Source organism: Canis lupus, chromosome 38 (assembly GCF_048164855.1).
Source record: "Canis lupus baileyi chromosome 38, mCanLup2.hap1, whole genome shotgun sequence".
NCBI classification, from domain to species: domain Eukaryota; kingdom Metazoa; phylum Chordata; class Mammalia; order Carnivora; family Canidae; genus Canis; species Canis lupus.
In genome coordinates this window covers 28,316,734-28,334,223 of record NC_132875.1, presented here as the reverse complement: position 1 = coordinate 28,334,223, position 17,490 = coordinate 28,316,734, and positions in this window count along the sequence as shown.

Sequence of the window (17,490 nt, the reverse complement as noted above, 5' to 3'; positions counted from 1 at the left end):
TCACCAGTTCCAGGTGAGGCCAAGAAGGAGTCCACAGAAATCAGGTACAGGTGGGGAACAAAGTCACCAGGACTGGGTGAGGTCTAGATGGGACCAGATACACAAGGTCCAGGTGATTTCCAGGTGGTGACCAGACTTACCAGTTCCGGGTGAGAACCAGGTAAGGACAAGATTCACCAGGTCCAAGTGAGTCCCACGTGGTGACCTGTGTCACCTGGCATGGGTGAGGCCCAGGTGGCAACCTCACTGACCAGGTCAAGGTGAGGCCAACCTGCAGGCCATGAAGAGGAACCATGTCCCGATGATGACCATGTAGGGACCAGACTTACCAGGTCCAAGTGAGGCCAACCTGCAGGCGATGCAGTGGAACCATGTCCCGATGATGCCCAGGTAGGGACCAGAGTCACCAGGTCCAAAAGAGGCCCAGATGGTGCATATTCACTAGGTTCAAGTGAGGCCCAGCTGAGGACCAGAGTCACCAGATCTGGTTGAGGCCTAGAAGGGTACCAGAATCACCTAGTCCAGGTGACATCCAGATGGGAACCAGAGTCATCAGGTCAGGGTGAGGCCCAGAGAGGTTCCAGAGTCATCATGTCCAGGTGAGGCTCAGGTGTGGAACAGAGTCACCAGGTCCCAATGATGCCCAGGTGAGGAACAGAGTCACCAGGTCTGGGTGAGGCGCAGATAGGATCAGAGTCACCAGATCTTGTTGAGTCCTAGAGGGGTACCAGATTCACCAGGTCCAGGTGAGGCACAGGTGGTGACCAGAGTCCCCGTTCTGGGAAAGAACCAGGTAAGGACCAGATTCACCAGGTCCAAGAGGCCCACGTGGGGACCTTAGTCACCAGGTATGGGTGAGGCCCAGGTGGCAATAACACTCACCAGGTTCAGGTGAGGCCAACCTGCAGGCCATGCAGTGGAACCATATCCCGATGATGCCCAGGTTGGGAGAAGAGTTACCAGGTCCAGGTGAGGCCAACCTGCATGCCATGCAGTGGAAACATATCCAGATGATGCCCAGGTAGAGACCAGACTTACCAGGTCCAGGTGAGGCCAACCTGCAGGCCATGCAGTGGAACCATATCCCGATGATGCCCAGGTATTGACCAGAGTCACCAGGTCCAAATGAGGCCCAGATGGAGCATATTCTCTAGGTACAGGTGAGTCCCCTTTGAAGACCAGAGTCACCAGATCTGTTTGAGGCCTAGGGGGTACCAGAATCACCCTGTCCATGTGACATCCAGATGGGGACCAGAGTCACTAGGTCAGGGTGAGGCCCAGAGCGGTTCCAGAGTCAACATTTCCAGGTGAGTCTCAGGTGTGGTACAGAGTCACCAGGTACCAATGATGCCCAGGTGAGGACAAGAGTCACCCAGTCTGGGTGACGCACAGATAGGATCAGACTCACCAGTCCAGGTGAGGCCAAGAAAGGGCACAGCAATCAGGTCCAGGTGGGGAACAAAATCACCAGGACTGGGTGAGGCAAAGATGGGGACCAGATTCACCAGGTCCAGGTGAGGCCCAGTTGGTGACAAGAGTCCCCGGGTCTAGGAGAGGACCGGGTAAGGACAAGATTCACCAGGTCCAAGAGACCCACGTAGGGACTTGAGTCACCAGGTATGGGTGAGGCCCAGGTGGCAACCCCACTCACCAGGTCCTGGTGAGACCAACCTGCAGGCCAGAGTCACCAGATCCACGTGAGTCCCTAGTGGGGACAGGATTCACCAGGTAAAATGAGTCTACAAGAACGCCAGAGTTACCAGGTCCAGGCGTGGTTCATGTAGGAAGGAGACCACCAGGTCCAGGTGAGACCCAGGTGGGGACCACAGTCACCAGGTCCAGGTGTGACCCAGGTGGAGACCACAGTCACCAGGTTCAGTTTGAGGCCTAGGTGGGGGGGTCAGAGTCATCAAGACCAGTTGAGGCCAAAGTGTGGAGCAAAGTTATCATGTCCAGGTGAGGCCCAGAGGGAACAGAGTAACCATGTCCCATTGATGCCCCGTGGGAAAAGAGTCACAAGGTCCAGACGAGACCTAAGTGAGGAGTAGATTCACCAGGTCCAGTTGTGCCCAGTTGAGGACCAGTGTCCCAACTCCGGGTGAGTCTCAGCGGGGGAACAGAGTCACCAGATTCTGGTGATATCCAGATGGGGACCAGAGTCACCATGTCAGTCTGAGGCCCAGAGGGGATCCAGCATCATCATCTCCAGGTGAGTCTCAGGTGTGGAACAGAGTATCCAGGTCATAATGATCCACAGGTGAGGACCAGAGTCACCAGATCTGGGTGAGTCCCAGTTAGGATCAGAGTCACCCGTTCCAGGTGAGGCCCAAAAGGAGTCCACAGCAATCAGGTCCAGGTGGGGAACAAAGTAACCAGGACTGGGGGAGGCCCAATGGAGACCAGATTCATCAGGTCCAGATGATTCCCATGTTGAGACCACACTTACTAGTTCCGAGTGAGGACCAGGTAAGGGCCAGATTCACCAGGTCAAAGGGAGGCCCACGTGGGGATAGAGTCCCAGGGACTGGGAAAGGAGAAGGTAAGGACCAGAATCACCAGGTCCAAGAGGCTCACGTGGGGACCTGAGTCACCAGCTATGTGTGAGGCCTAGGTGGCAACTCCACTCACCAGGTCTAGGTGAGGCCAACCGGCGGGCCAGCGTCACCAGATCTAGGTGAGGCCCTAGTGGGGACTCGAGTCACCAGGTACATGTGAGTATACAAGAACACCACAGTCACCAGGTCCAGGTGTGGTTCATGTGGAAAGAGAGTCACCAGGTCCAGGTGAGACCCAGATGGGGACCACAGTCACCAGGTCAGGTGAGGACATGCTTCGGATAAGAGTCACCAGTTACAGGTGAGGCCCAGGTGGAGCCAGAGTCACCAAGTAGAGAAGACGCCAAAGTCAGGTCCAGAGTTACCAGGATCAGGTCAGTCCCAGTGGGGAATAGAGTAACCATGTCCCGATGATGCCCAGGTAGAACCCGAGTACCACGTACAGAAGAGTCGCAGGTGGGGAGTAAATTCACTAGGTCCCGGTGAGGCCCAGTTGAGGACCAGATTCCCCCAGTCTAGTTGAGGCCTAGAGGGGTACCATATTCACCTGGTCTAGGTGACATCCAGATGGGGACCAGAGTCACCAGGTCAGGGTGAGGCCCAGAGAGGTTCCAGAGTCATCATGTCCAGGTGAGGCTCAGGTGTGGAACAGAGTCACCAGGTACCAATGATGCCCAGGTGAGGACCAGAGTCACCAGGTCTGTGTGACGCGCAGATAGGATTAGTGTCACCAGTTTCAGGTGAGGTCAAGAAAGAGTCCACAGCAATCAGGTCCAGGTGGGGAACAAAGTCACCAGGACTGGGTGAGGCCCAGATGGGGACCAGATTCACTAGGTGCATGTGATTCCCAGGTGGTGACCAGAAATACCAGTTCCGGGTGAGCACCAACTAAGGACGAGATTCACCAGGTCCAAGTGAGACCCACGTGGGGACCTGTGTCACATTGCATGTGTGAGGCCCAGATTGCCACCCCACTCACCAGGTCCGGGTGAGGACAACCTGCAGGCCAAGCAGAGAAACCATGTCTCGATGATGCCCAAATAGACATCAGAGTTACCAGGTCCAGGTGAGGCCAACCTGCAAGCCATGCAGTGGAACCATGTCCTGATGATGCCCAGGTAGGGACCAGAGTCACCAGGTCCAAATGAGGCCCAGATGGAGCAAATTCACTAGGTCCAGTTGAGGCCCAGTTCCGGACCAGAGTCACCAGATCTGCTTGATGCCTAGAGGGTACCAGAATCACCTGGTACAGGTAACATCCACATGGGGACCAGAGTCACCAGGTCATGAAGAGGCCCAGAGGGGATCCAGAGTCATCATGTCCAGGTTAGGCTCAAGCGTGGAACAGAGCCACCAAGTACCAATGATGCCCTGGTGAGGACCAGAGTCAACAGGTATGGGTGACACGCAGATAGGATCCGAGTCACCAGTTCCAGGTGAGGCTAAGGAAGAGTCCACAGCAATCAGGTCCAGGTGGGGAACAAAGTCACCAGGACTGGGTGAGGCCAAGATGGGGACCAGATTCACCAGGTCCAGGTGAGGCCCAGGTGGCGAACAGAGTCTGCGAGTCTGGGAGAGGACCAGGTAAGGACCAGATTCACCAGGTCCAAGAGGCCCACGTGGGGACCTGAGTCACAAGGAATGGGTGAGGCCCATGTGGCAACCCCACTCAACAGGTCCAGGTGAGGCCAAGCTGCAGGCCAGATTCACCAGATCCAGGTGAGGCCCTAGTGGGGACCAGAGTCACCAGGTAAATGTGAATCTACAAGAACACCACAGTCACCAGATCCAGGTGGGGTTCATGAGGGAACGAGAGTCACCAGGTCCACGTGAGACCCAGGCGGGGACAACGGTCACCAGGTCCAGATTGAACCAAGGTCGGGGGACCAGAGTCATCATGACCAGTTGAAGCCAAAGTGTGGGGCAAAGTTATCATGTCGAGGTGAAGCCCAGGTGGGGAAGAGAGTAACCAAATCCCATTGATGCCAGGTGGCAAAAGAGTCACAAGGTCCAGACGAGGCCTAAGTGAGGAGTAGATTCACCAGGTCCTGTTGAGGCCCAGTTGAGTGCCAGTGTCCACAGCTCCGGGTGAGTCCCAGAGGGGGACCAGAGTTACCCGGTTCTGGTGATATCCAGGTGGGGACCAGAGTCACCACGTCAGAGTGAGGCCCAGAGTGGAACGGGAATCACTAGGTCCAGGGGAGGCCCCGATGGGGAACTGAGAAACCAGCTCCCATAATGTCCATATGAGGACCTGAGTCACCAGGTCCAGGTGAGGTCCCCGTGGGAAGCAGTCACCTCATCCAGGTGAGGCCCAGGTGGGACCACAGTCACCAGGTCCAGGTGAGGCCCAGGTATATAAGAGTGTACCCACGTCCCAATGATGCCCAGGTAAGTACCAGAGTCAACAGGTCCAGGAGAGGGCAAATATGGAACAGAGTCATTGGGTTCCAGGTGAGGCCAGATGGAGACCAGAGGAACCAGGTCCAGGAGAGCCCCATATAGGAACCAGAGCCACCAGATCCAGGTGACTTCCAGGTGGGACCACAGTCACAAGGTCCCGGTGACGCGCAGATGGCAACAGGATTCACCAAGTCCAGGAGAGGTCCAGTTGGCGACCAGTCACCAGATCCAGGTTCGGACCATCTAAGGACCAGATTCACCAGGCCCAAGTGAAGCCCAAGGGTTGACCAGAGTCACCAGGTAAGGGTGAGACCCAGAGGGGGAAAAAGAGTAACCAGTTTAGTTTGAGGCCCCGAATTGGACAAGAGGTCCCTGGTCAAAGTCAGACCCAGGTGTGGAATAGAGTATCCAAGTCCCAATGATGGCTGACTGAAGACCAGAGTCCCGAGGGCCATGCAGGCCCAGATGGGGAACAGAATCACTAGGTCCTGATGAGTAATAGAATAAGACCAGAGTCAGCAGTATCAGGTGAGCCACTTGTGGAAAGCAGAGCCACTCTATCCAGCTGAGTCCCAGGTCCATGGGAGGCCCACGTGAGTAACATATTCATCAGGTCGAAATGAGGCATAGCTGGGGACAAGAGTCACCAGGACTGGGTGCGGCCTAGGTGGGGCAAGATTCAGCAGTTCTGAGTTAGGTCAATGTGGGGACGAGAGACGCCAGGTCCAGGTGAGGCCAAACTGAGGACCAAGGTCACCATATCCAGTTGAGGTCCATGTTGGAAAGAGAGTCACCAGGTCCAGGAGAGGTCCAGGTGGGGACTAGAGTCACCAGATCCAGGTGAAGCCCAGGTGGGGATCAGAGTCACTAGGTCCAGATGAGGCCCAGGTGAGGACCAGAGTTATCAGGTACACGTGAGGCCCCGGTGGGAATCAGAGGCCACAGGTCCATGTGAGGCCGGCTTGGGGACCATGGTCAACAGATCTACTTGAGGCCCAGGTGTGGAACACAGTAAGCAGGTCCAGGTGAGTCCCCAGTGGAGACAAGAGTGACCACGTCCAGGTGAGACCCACGTGGGGACCAGGATCATCAGGTCCCGGGGAGGCCCTTGAAAGAACCAGAGTCAACAGTTCGAGGTCAGGCGCAGGTGGCAACCAGGGTCAGGAGGTCCAATTCAGGCCAAAGTGGGGTTCACAGTCACTAGGGCATGGTGAGACCCAGAGGGGGACCAGAATCACCTGGTCCAGGTGAGGCCCATTTGAGGACCAGTTTCACCTATCTGGTTCGGCTTAGAAGGGTACCAGAATCACCTGATCGAGGTGATATCCAGATGGGGACCAGAGTCACCAGGTCAGGGTGAGGCCCAGAGTGGTTCCAGAGTCATCGGGTCCAGGTGAGGCTCAGGTGTGGCACAGAATCACCAGGTACCAATGATGCCCAGGTGAGGACCAGAGTCACCAGATCTGGGTGACACGCAGATAGGATCCGAGTCACCAGTTCCAGGTGACGCCAAGAAGGCGTCCACAGCAATCAGGTCCAGGTGGTGAAGAAAGTCACCAGGACTTGGTGAGGCCCAGATTTGGACCAGATTCACCAGGTCCAGGTTATTCCAGGTGGTGACCAGGGTCTTCGGGTCTGGGAGAAGACCAGCTATGGACCAGATTCAACAGGTCCAAATGAGGCCCACGTGGGGACCTGAGTCACGAGCTATGTGTGAGGCCTAGGTGGCAACCCCACTCCCCAGGTACAGGTGAGGCCAACCTGCAGGCCAGAGTCACCAGATGCAGGTGAGGTCCAGATGGGGACCAGAGTCAACAGATCCAGGTGAGGTCCATCTTCAAAGAGAGTCACCAGGTCCAGGAGAGGTCCAGGTGGGGACCAGAGTCACCAGATCCAGGTGAAGCACAGGTGGGGACCAAAGTCAATAGGTCAAGATGAGGCCCAGGTGAGGACCAGAGTTACTAGGTACACGTGAGGCCCCGGTGGGGATCAGAAGCAACAGGTCCATGTGAGGCCGGCTTGGGAACCATGGTCAACAGGTCTACTTGAGGCCCAGGTGTGGAACACAGTAAGCAGGTCCAGGAAGTCCCCGGTGGTGACAAGAGTCACCACGTCCAGGTGAGACCCACGTGGGGACCAGGATCACCAAGTACACGGGAGGCCATTGAAAGAACCAGAGTCAACACTTCGAGGTCAGGCGTAGGTGGCAACCAGGGTCAGCAGGTCCAAGTCAGGCCAAAGTGGGTTTCACAGTCACTAGGGCACGGTGAGACCCAGAGGGGGACCAGAGTCACCTGGTTCAGGTGAAGTTCAGTTGTGGAACACAGTCACCGGGTCCGAATTTTGCCAAGTTGAGGACCATGGTCAACAGGGCCAGGTGAGGCCCAGATGGGGACCGGAGTCCCCAAATCCAGAAGAAGCCCAGGTGGGGAACACAGTCACCAGATACGGGGAGGTCTCAGGTACAGATCAGAATCACCAGGTCCAGGAGAGTTGCAGGTGGAAACCACACTCACCAGGTCCCGGTGAGGCCCTGGTGGGGACCAGAGACACGAGGTACATGAGAAGCTAGAAACACTGCAGCCACAAGGTCCACATTATGTCCATGTGGGAAAGAAAATCACCAGTTACAGGTGAGGACCAGGTGGGGATCCGACTCACCATGTCCAGGTGAGTCCCAGGTGGGAACCAGTGTCACCATGTCCAGGTGTGGCCCAGGTGAAGACCAGAGTTAATAGGTCCGGCTGGGTCACTGTTAGTGAACAGGGTCACCGTATCCTGTTGCTACCCAGGTGGGAACCACAGAAACCAGGTCCTGGTGAGGCCCAGGTGGGACCAGAGACATGAGGTCCAGAAGAGGTCCCGATGGGACCCACAGTCACCAGGTCAGGTGAGGCCATGCTTAGGATCAGAGTCACCAGTTACAGGTGAGGCCCATGTTGAGCCAGAGTCACTTGGTACAGAAGACGCCAAAGTCAGGACGAGAGTTACCAGGATCAGGTCAGTCCCGGTGGGGAATAGAGTAACCAAGCCCCGAGGATGCCCAGGTAGAACCAGAGTCAACAGGTCCAGATGAGGCGCAGGTGGGGAGCATATTCACTCGGTCCCGGTGAGGCCCAGTTGCGGACCAGAGTCACCAGGTCTAGTTGAGGACTAGAGGGGTACCAGATTCACCTGGTCTAGGTGACATCCAGATGGGGACCAGAGTCACCATGTCAGGGTGAGGCCCAGAGGGGATCCAGAGTCATCATCTCCAAGTGAGGCTCAGGTGTGGAACGGAGTATCCAGATCATAATGGTCCACAGGTGAGGACCAGAGTCACCAGATCTCGGTGAGGCCAAGTTAGGATCACACTCACCACTTCCAGGTGAGGCCAAGAAGGTGTCCACAGCAATCAGGTCCAGGTGGGGAACAAAGTCACCAGGATAGGGTGAGGCCCAGATGGGGACCAGATTCACCAGGTCCAGGTGATTCCCAGGTGGTGACCAGAGTTAACCGTTCCAGGTGAGGACCAGGTAAGGACCAGATTAACCAGGTCCAAGTGAGGCCCACGTGGGTGCATGGGTCAAGAGGTACAGGGGAGGCATAGCTGGGGACAAGAGTCACCAGTTCTGGGTGCGGCCTAGGTGGCTCAGGTGGAAACCCCAATCACCAGGTCCAGGTGAGGCCAACCTACAGGCCATGCAGTGTAACCATGTCCCGATGATGCCCAGGTAGGGACCAGAGTCACCAGGTCCAATGAGGCCCAGATGGAGCATATTCACTAGGTCCAGGTGAGGCCCATTTGAGGACAAGGGTAACCGTATCTGGTTGAGGCCTAGAGGGGTACCAGTATCACCTGGTCCAGGTGACATCGAGTTGGGAACCAGAGTCTCCAGGTCAGAGTGAGGTCCAGATAGGTTCCAGAGGCATCATGTCCAGGTGAGGCTCAGGTGTGGAACAGAGTCACCAGGTACCAATGATGCCCAGGTGAGGACCAGAGTCACCAGATCTGGGTGACGCGCAGATAGGATCAGAGTAACCAGTTCCAGGTGAGGCCAAGTAAGCGTCCACAGCAATCAGGTCCAGGTGGGGAACAAAGTCAGCAGGACTGGGTGAGGCCCAGATGGGGACCAGATTCACTGGTCCAGGTGATTCCCAAGTGGTGACCAGAGTTACCAGTTCCGGTGAGGACCAGGTAAGGACAAGATTCACCAGGTCGAAGTGAGGCCCACGTCGGGACCTGTGTCACCAGGTATGGGTGAGGCCCAGGTGGAAAACCCACTCACCAGTGCCAGGTGAGGCATACGTGCAGGCCATGCAGAAGAACCTTGTCCCGATGTTGCCCAGGGAGGGTCCAGAGTTTCCAGGTCTAGGTGAGTCCAACCTGCAGGCCATGCAGTTGAATCATGCCCCGATGTTGCCCAGGTAGTGACCAGAGTCACCAGGTCCAAATGAGGCCCAGATGGAGCATATTCACTAGGTCCAGGTGAGGCCCAGTTGAGGACCAGAGTCACCAGATCTTGTTGAGACCTAGAGGGGTACCAGAATCACCTGGTCCAGGTGACATCTAGATGGGGACCAGAGTCACCAGGTCAGGGTGAGCCCCAGAGTGGATCCAGAGTCATCATGTCCAGGTGAGGCCCAGGTGTTGACCAGAGTCCCCCGGTCTGGGAGAGGACCAGGTAAGGACCAGATTCACCATGCCCAAGTGAAGCTCAAGGGTTGACCAGAGTCACTAATTAAGGGTGAGACCCAGAGGGGGAACAAGAGTAACCAGTTCAGTTTCAGGCCCAGAATGGGACCAGAGGTCCCTAGTCAGACTGAGGACCAGGCGTGGAATAGAGTATCCAGGTCCCAATGATGCCTGGGTGAGGACCAGAGTCACTAGGACCATGCAGGCCCAGATGGGGAACAGAATCACTAGGTCCTGGTGAGGCATAGAATAAGACCACAATCAGCAGTATCAGGTGAGCCGCTTGTGGGAACCAGAGCCACTCTATCCAGCTGAGTCCCAGGTCCATGTGAGGCCCACGTAAGAACCAGATTCATGAGGTCGAATTGAGGCATAGCTGGGGTCAAGAGTCACCAGGTCTGGGTGCGGCCTAGGTGGGGCAAGATTCAGCAGTTCTGCGTTAGGTCAAAGTGGGGATGAGAGACACCAGGTTCAGGTGTGGCCAAACTGAGGACCAGAGTCACCAGATCCAGGTGATGTCCATGTTGGAAAGAGAGTCACCAGATCCAGGTGAGATCCATTTGGAAAGAGAGTCACCAGGTCGAGGAGAGGACCAGGTGGGGACCACAGTCACCATATCCATGTGAAGTCCAGGTAGGGACCAGAGTCACCATGTCAGGGTGAGGCCCAGAGGGGATCCAGAATCATCATGTCCAGGTGAGTCTCAGGTGTGGAACAGAGTATCCAGGTCATAATGGTCCACAGGAGAGGACCAGAGTCACCAGATCTGGGTGAGGCCCAGTTAGGATCAGAGTCACCAGTTCCAGGTGAGGCCAAGAAGGAGTCCACAGCAATCAGGTCCAGGTGGGGAACAAAGTCACCAGGACTGAGTGAGGACCAGATGGGGACTAGATTCACCAGGTTCAGGTTATTCCCAGGTGGTGACCAGAGTTACCAGTTCCGGGTGAGGACCAGGCAAGGACTAGATTCACCAGGTCCAAGTGAGGCCCACGTGGGGTCCTGTGTCACCAGGCATGGGTGAGGCCCAGGTGGCAAGCCCACTGACCAGGTCCAGCTGAAGCCAACCTGCAGGCCATTCAGAGGAACCATGTCCCGATGATGACCAGGTAGGGACCAGACTTACCAGGTCCAAGTGAGGCCAACCTGCAGGCCATGCAGTGGAACCATGTCCCGATGATGCCCAGGTAGGGACCAGAGTCACCAGGTCCATGTGGCCCAGATGGTACATATTCACTAGGTCCAGGTGAGGCCCAGTTGAGGACCAGAGTCAACAGATTTGGTTGAGGCCTAGAAGGGTACCAGAATTACCTGGTCCAGGTGACATCCAGATGGGGACCAGAGTCACCAGGTCAGGGTGAGGCCCAGAGAGTTCCAGAGTCATCATGTCCAGGTGAGGCTCAGGTGTGCAACAGAGTCACCAGGTACCAATGATGCCCAGGTGAGGACCAGAGTCACCAGGTCTGGGTGACGCGCAGATAGGATCAGAGTAACCAGTTCTAGGTGAGGCCAAGAAGGAGTCCACAGCAAGCAGATCCAGGTGGGGAACAAAGTCACCAGGACTGGGTGACTCATAGATGGGGACCAGATTCACCAGGTCCAGGGGAGGCCCAGGGAGTGACCAGAGTCCCCTGGTTTAGGAGAGGACCAGGAAAGGGTCAGATTCACCAGGTCCAAGAGCCCCACGTGGGGACCTGAGTCACAAGGTATGGGTGAGGCCCAGGTGGCATCCACACTCACCAGGTCCAGGTGAGGCCAACCTGCAGGCCATGCAGAGGAACCATGTCCGGATGATGCCCAGGTAAGGACCAGAGTCAACAGGTCCAGGAGAGGGACAAATATGCATCAGAGTCATTGTGTCCAGGGGAGGCCTGATGGAGACCACAGGAACCAGGTCCAGGAGAGCCCCATATGGGAAACAGAGTTACCAGATCCAGGTGAAGTCCAGGTTGGACCACTGTCACAAGGTCCAGGTGAGGCAGAGTTGGCAACAGGATTCACGAAGTCCAGGTGAGGCCCAGGTGGCGACCAGTCACGATATCCAAGTGAGGACAAGCTAAGGACCAGATTCACCAGGCCCAAATGAAGCCAAAGGGGTGTCCAGAGTCACCAGGTAAGGGTGAGGCCCAGAGGGGGACCAGAGTAACCAGTTTAATTTGAGGCCCAGAATGCGACCAGAGGTCCCTGGTGAGAGTGAGGCCCAGGTGTGGAATAGAGTATCCAGGTCCCAATGATGCCTGGGTGAGGACCAGAGTCACTAGGACCATGTAGGCCCAGATGGGGAACAGAATCACTAGGTCGTGGTGAGGCATAGAATAAGACCACAGTCACCAGTATCAGGTGAGCCCCTTGTGGGAACCAGAGCCATCTATGCAGCTGAGTCCGAGGTCCATAAGAGGCCCACGTGAGGAACAGATTCATCAGGTCGAATTGAGGCATAGCTGCGGACAAGAGTCACCAGGTATGGGTGCGGCCTAGGTGGGTCAATATTCAGCAGTTCTGAGTTAGGTCAAAGTGAGGACGAGAGACACCAGGTCCAGGTGAGGCCAAACTGAGGACCAGAGTTACCAGATCCAGGTGAGGTCCATGTTGTAAAGAGAGTCACCAGGTCCAGGAGAGATCCAGGTGGGGACCAGAGTCACCAGGACCAGGTGAATTCCAGGTGGGGATCAGAGTCACCAGATCCAGGTGAAGCCCAGGTGGGGACCAGAGTCACTAGGTCCAGATGAGGCCACGGTGAGGACCAGAGTTCCCAGGTACACGTGAGGCCCCGGTGGGGATCAGAGGCAACAGGTCCATGTGAGGCCGGCTTGGGGACCATGGTCAACAGGTCTAATTGAGGCCCAAGTGTGGAACACAGTAACCAGGTCCAGGTTAGTCCCAGGTGGTGACAAGAGTCACCACGTCCAGTTGAGGCCCAGGTGTGGACCAGGATCACCAGGTCCAGGGGAGGCCCTTGAAAGAATCAGAGTCAACAGTTCGAGGTCAGGCGAAGGTGACATCCAGGGTCAGCAGGTCCAAGGCAGGCCAAAGTGGGGTTCAAGGTCACTAGGGCACGGTGAGACCCAGAGGGGGACCAGAGTCACCTGGTCCAGGTGAGGTCCAGTTGTGGAACACAGTCACCGGGTCCCAATTTGCCCAGGTTAGGACCATGGTCAACAGGGCCAGGTGAGGCCCAGACGGGGAGTGGAATCCCCAAATCCAGGTGAAGCCGAGGTGGGGACCACATTCACCAGATCCAGGGTAGTCTCAGGTGCAGACCAGAATCACCAGGTCCAGGTGAGTTGCCGGTGGCAACCACACTCACCAGGTCCCGGTGAGGCCCTGGTGGGGACCAGAGTCACGAGCTACATGAGAAGCTAGAAACACTGCAGCCACCAGGTCCATATTATGTCCATGTGGGAACGAGAATCACCAGTTACAGGTGAGGGCCAGCTGGGGATCCGACTCACCATTCCCAGGTGAGACCCAGGTGGGAACCAGTGTCACCTTGTCCAGGTGTGGCCTAGGTAAAGACCAGAGTTAATAGGTCCGGCAGGGTCAATGTTAGTGAACAGGGTAACCATATCCTGATGCTACCCTGGTGGGTACCAGAAACACCAGGTCCTGGTGAGGCCCAGGTGGGACCAGAGACATGAGGACCAGGGGAGGTCCCGATGGGAACCACAGTTACCAGGTCAGGTCAGGCCATGCTTAGGATCAGAGTCACCAGTTACAGGTGAAGCCCAGTTGGAGCCAGAGTCACCTGGTACAGAAGTGGCCAAAGTCAGTACCAGAGTTACCAGGATCAGGTCAGTCCCAGTGGGGAATAGAGTAACCATGTCCCGATGATGCCCAGGTAGAACCAGAGACACCAGGTCCAGATGAGGCTCAGGTGGGGAGCATATTCACTAGGTCCCGGTGAGTCCCACTTGAGGACCAGTGTCACCAGGTCTAGTTGAGGCCTAGAGGGGTACCAGATTCACCTGGTCTACATGACATCCAGATGGGGACCATAGTCACCATGTCAGGGTGAGGCCCAGAGGGAATCCGGAGTCATCATGTCCAGGTGAGGCTCAGGTGTGGAACAGAGTCACCAGGTACCAATCATGCCCAGGTGAGGACCAGAGTCACCAGGTCTGTGTGACGCGCAGATAGGATCAGAGTCACCAGTTTCAGGTGAGGCCAAGAAAGGGTCCACAGCAATCAGGTCCAGGTGGGGAACATAGTCACGAGGACTGGGTGAGGCCCAGATGGGGACCAGATTCACCAGGTCCAGGTGAGGCCCAGGTGGTGACCAGAGTTACCAGTTCCAGGTGAGGATCAGGTAAGGACCAGATTCACCAGGTCTTAGTAAGGCCCACATGGGGACCTGTGCACCCATTTATGGGTGAGACCCAAGTGGCAAACCCTCTCACCAGTTCAAGGTGAGGCCAACCTGCACGCCATGCCGAGGAACCGTGACCCGATGATGCCCAGGTAGGGACCAGAGTTACCAGGTTCATGTGAGGCCAACCTGCAGGCCATGCAGTGGAACCATGTCCCGATGATGCCCAGGTAGGGACCAGAGTCACCAGGTCCAAATGAGGCCCAGATGGAGCTTATTCACTAGGTCCAGGTGAGGCCCAGTGGAGGACGAGAGGCACCAGAACTGGTTGAGGCCTAGAGGGGTACCAGAGTCACCTGGTCCACGTGACAACCAGATGGGGACCAGAGTCACCAGGTCAGGGTGAGGCCCAGCCAGGTTCCAGAGTCATCATGTCCAGGTGAGGCTCAAGTGTCGAACAGAGTAACCAGGTACCAATGATGCCCAGGTTAGGAGCAGAGTCACCAGGTCTGGGTGACGCGCAGATAGGATCAGAGTCACCAGATCCAGGTGAGGCCCTACTGGGTACAGGAGACAACAGGTAAATGTGAGTCTACAAGAACACCACAGTCAACAGGTCCAGCTGGGGTTCATGTGGAACGAGAGTCACCAGGTCCAGGTGAGACCCAGTTGGGGACCACCGTCACCAGGACCAGATTGAGGCCTAGGTGGGGGCAACAGAGTCATCAGGACCAGTTGAGGCCAAAGTGTGGAGGAAATTTATCATGTCCAGCTGAGGCCCAGGTGGGGAACAGAGAAACCATGTCCCATTGATGCCAGGTGTAAAAAGAGTCACAAGGTCCAGACGAGGCCTAAGTGAGGAGTAGATTCACCAGGTCCTGTTGAGGACCAGTTGAGGACCAGTGTCCCCAGCTCCGAATGAGTCCCAGAGGGGGACCAGAGTCACCCGGTTCTGGTGATATCCAGCTGGGGACCACAGTCACCACATCAGGGTCAGGCCCAGAGGGGGATGAGAATCACTAGGTCCAGGTGAGGCCCCGATGTGGAACTGAGAAACCAGGTCCCATAATGCCCAAATGATGACCTGAGTCATCAGGTCCAGGTGAGGTCCCTGTTGGAACCAGTCAACTCGTCCAGGTGAGGCCGAGGTGGGACCACAGTCCCCAGGTCCAGGTGAGGCCCAGGTATATAAGAGAGTATCCAGTTCGAAATGATCCCCAGGTTAGGACCAGAGTCAACAGGTCCAGGAAAGGCCCAAATATGGATCACAGTCATTGTGTTCCAGGTGAGTCCAGTTGGAGACCACAGGAACCAGGTCCAGAAGAGCGCCATATGGTAACCAGAGCCACCAGATCCAGGTGAGTTCCAGGTGGGACCACAGTCACAAGGTCCAGGTGACGCACAGGTGGCAACAAGATTCACCATGTCCAGGTGAGGCCCAGGGGGCGAACAGTCACCACATCCAGGTGCGGACCTGCTAAGGACCAGATTCACCAGGCCCAAATGAAGCCCAAGGGGTGACCAGAGTCACCAGGTAAGGGTGAGGCCCAGAGGGGGAACCAGAGTAACCAGTTTAGTTTGAGGCCCAGAATGGGACCAGAGGTCCCTGGTCAAAGTGAGGTCAGGTGTGGAATAGAGTATCCAGGTCCCAATGATGCCTGTGTGAGGACCAGAGTCACTAGGGCCATGCAGGCCCAGATGGGGAACAGAATCACTAGGTCCTGGTGAGGCACAGAATAAGACCACAGTCACCAGTGTCAGGTGAGCCCCTTGTGGGAACCAGAGCCACTCTATCCAGCTGAGTCCCAGGTCCATGTGAGTCCCACATGAGGACCAGATTCATCAGGTCGAATTGAGGCATAGCTGGGGAAAAGAGTCACCAGGTCTGGGTGCGGCCTAGGTGGGGCAAGATTCAGCAGTTCGGAGTTAGGTCAAAGTGGGGACGAGAGACACCAGGTCCAGGTGAGGCCAAAGTGAGGACCAGAGTCACCAGATCCAGCTGAGGTCCATGTTGGAAAGAGAGTCACCAGGTCCAGGAGAGGTCCAGGTGGGGACCAGAGTCACCAGATCCAGGTGAAGTGCAGGTGGGGACCAGAGTCACTTGGTCCAGATGAGGCCTAAGTGAGTACCAGAGTTACCAGGTACACGTGAGGCCCCGGTGGGGATCAGAGGCAACAGGTCCATGTGAGGCCGGCTTGGGGACCATGGTCAACAGGTCTACTTGAGGCCCAGGTGTGGAACACAGTAAGCAAGTCCAGGTGAGTCCCCGGTGGTGACAAGTGTCACCACGTCCAGGTGAGGCCCAGGTGGGGACCAGGATCACCAGGTACACGGGAGGCCCATGAAAGAACCAGAGTCAACTGTTCGAGGTCAGTCACAGGTGGGAACCAGGGTCAGCAAGTCCAAGTCAGGCCAAAGTGAGGTTCACAGTCACTAGGGCACAGTGAGACACAGAGGGGGACCAGAGTCACCTGGTCCATTTGAGGTCCAGTTGTTTAACACAGTCACCGGGTCCAATTTTGCACAGTTGAGGACCAATCTCAACACGCCAGGTGAGGCCCAGATGGGGAACAGAGTCCCCAAATCCAGGTGAAGCCCAGGTGGGGACCACAGTCACCAGATCCAGGGTAGTCTCGGGTGCAGACTAGAATCACCAGGTCCAGGCGAGGTGTATGTGGCAACCACACTCACCAGGTCCCGGTGAGGCCCTGGTGGGGACCAGAGTCACGAGGTACATGAGAAGCTAGAAACACTGCAGCCACCAGGTCCACATGATGTCCATGTTGGAAAGAGAATCACCAGTTACAGGTGAGGACCAGGTGGGGATCCGACTCACCATGTCCAGGTGAGACCCAGGTGGGAACCAGTGTCACCATGTCCAGGTGTGGCCCAGGTGAAGACCAGAGTTAATAGGTCCGGCTGGGTCACTGTTAGTGAACAGTGTAACCATATAATGATGCTACCCAGGTGGGTACCAGAGACACCAGGGCTTGGTGAGGCCAAGGTGGGTCCAGGGACATGAGGTCCAGGTGAGGTCCCGATGGGAACCACAGTCACCATGTCAGGTGAAGCCATGCTTAGGATCAGAGTCACCAGTTACAGTTGAGGCCCAGGTGGAGCCAGAGTCACCTGGTACAGAAGAGGCCAAAGTCAGGACCAGAGTTACCAGGATCAGGTCTGTCCCAGTGGGGAATAGAGTAACCACGTCCGTGTGATGCCCAGGTAGAACCAGAGTCACCAGGTCCAGATGAGGTGCAGGTGGGGAGCATATTCATTAGGTCCCGGTGAGGCCCAATTGAGGACCAGAGTCAGCAGTTCTAGTTGCGGCCTAGAGGGGTACCAGATTTACCTGGTCTAGGTGACATCCAGATGCGGACCAGAGTCACCATGTCAGGGTGAGGCCCAGAGGGGATCCAGAGTCATCATGTCCAGGTGAGGCTCAGGTGTGGAACAGAGTATCCAGGTCATAATGGTCCACAGGTGAGGACCAGAGTCACCAGATCTGGGTGAGGCCCAGTTAGGATCAGAGTCACCTGTTCCAGGTGAGGCCAAGA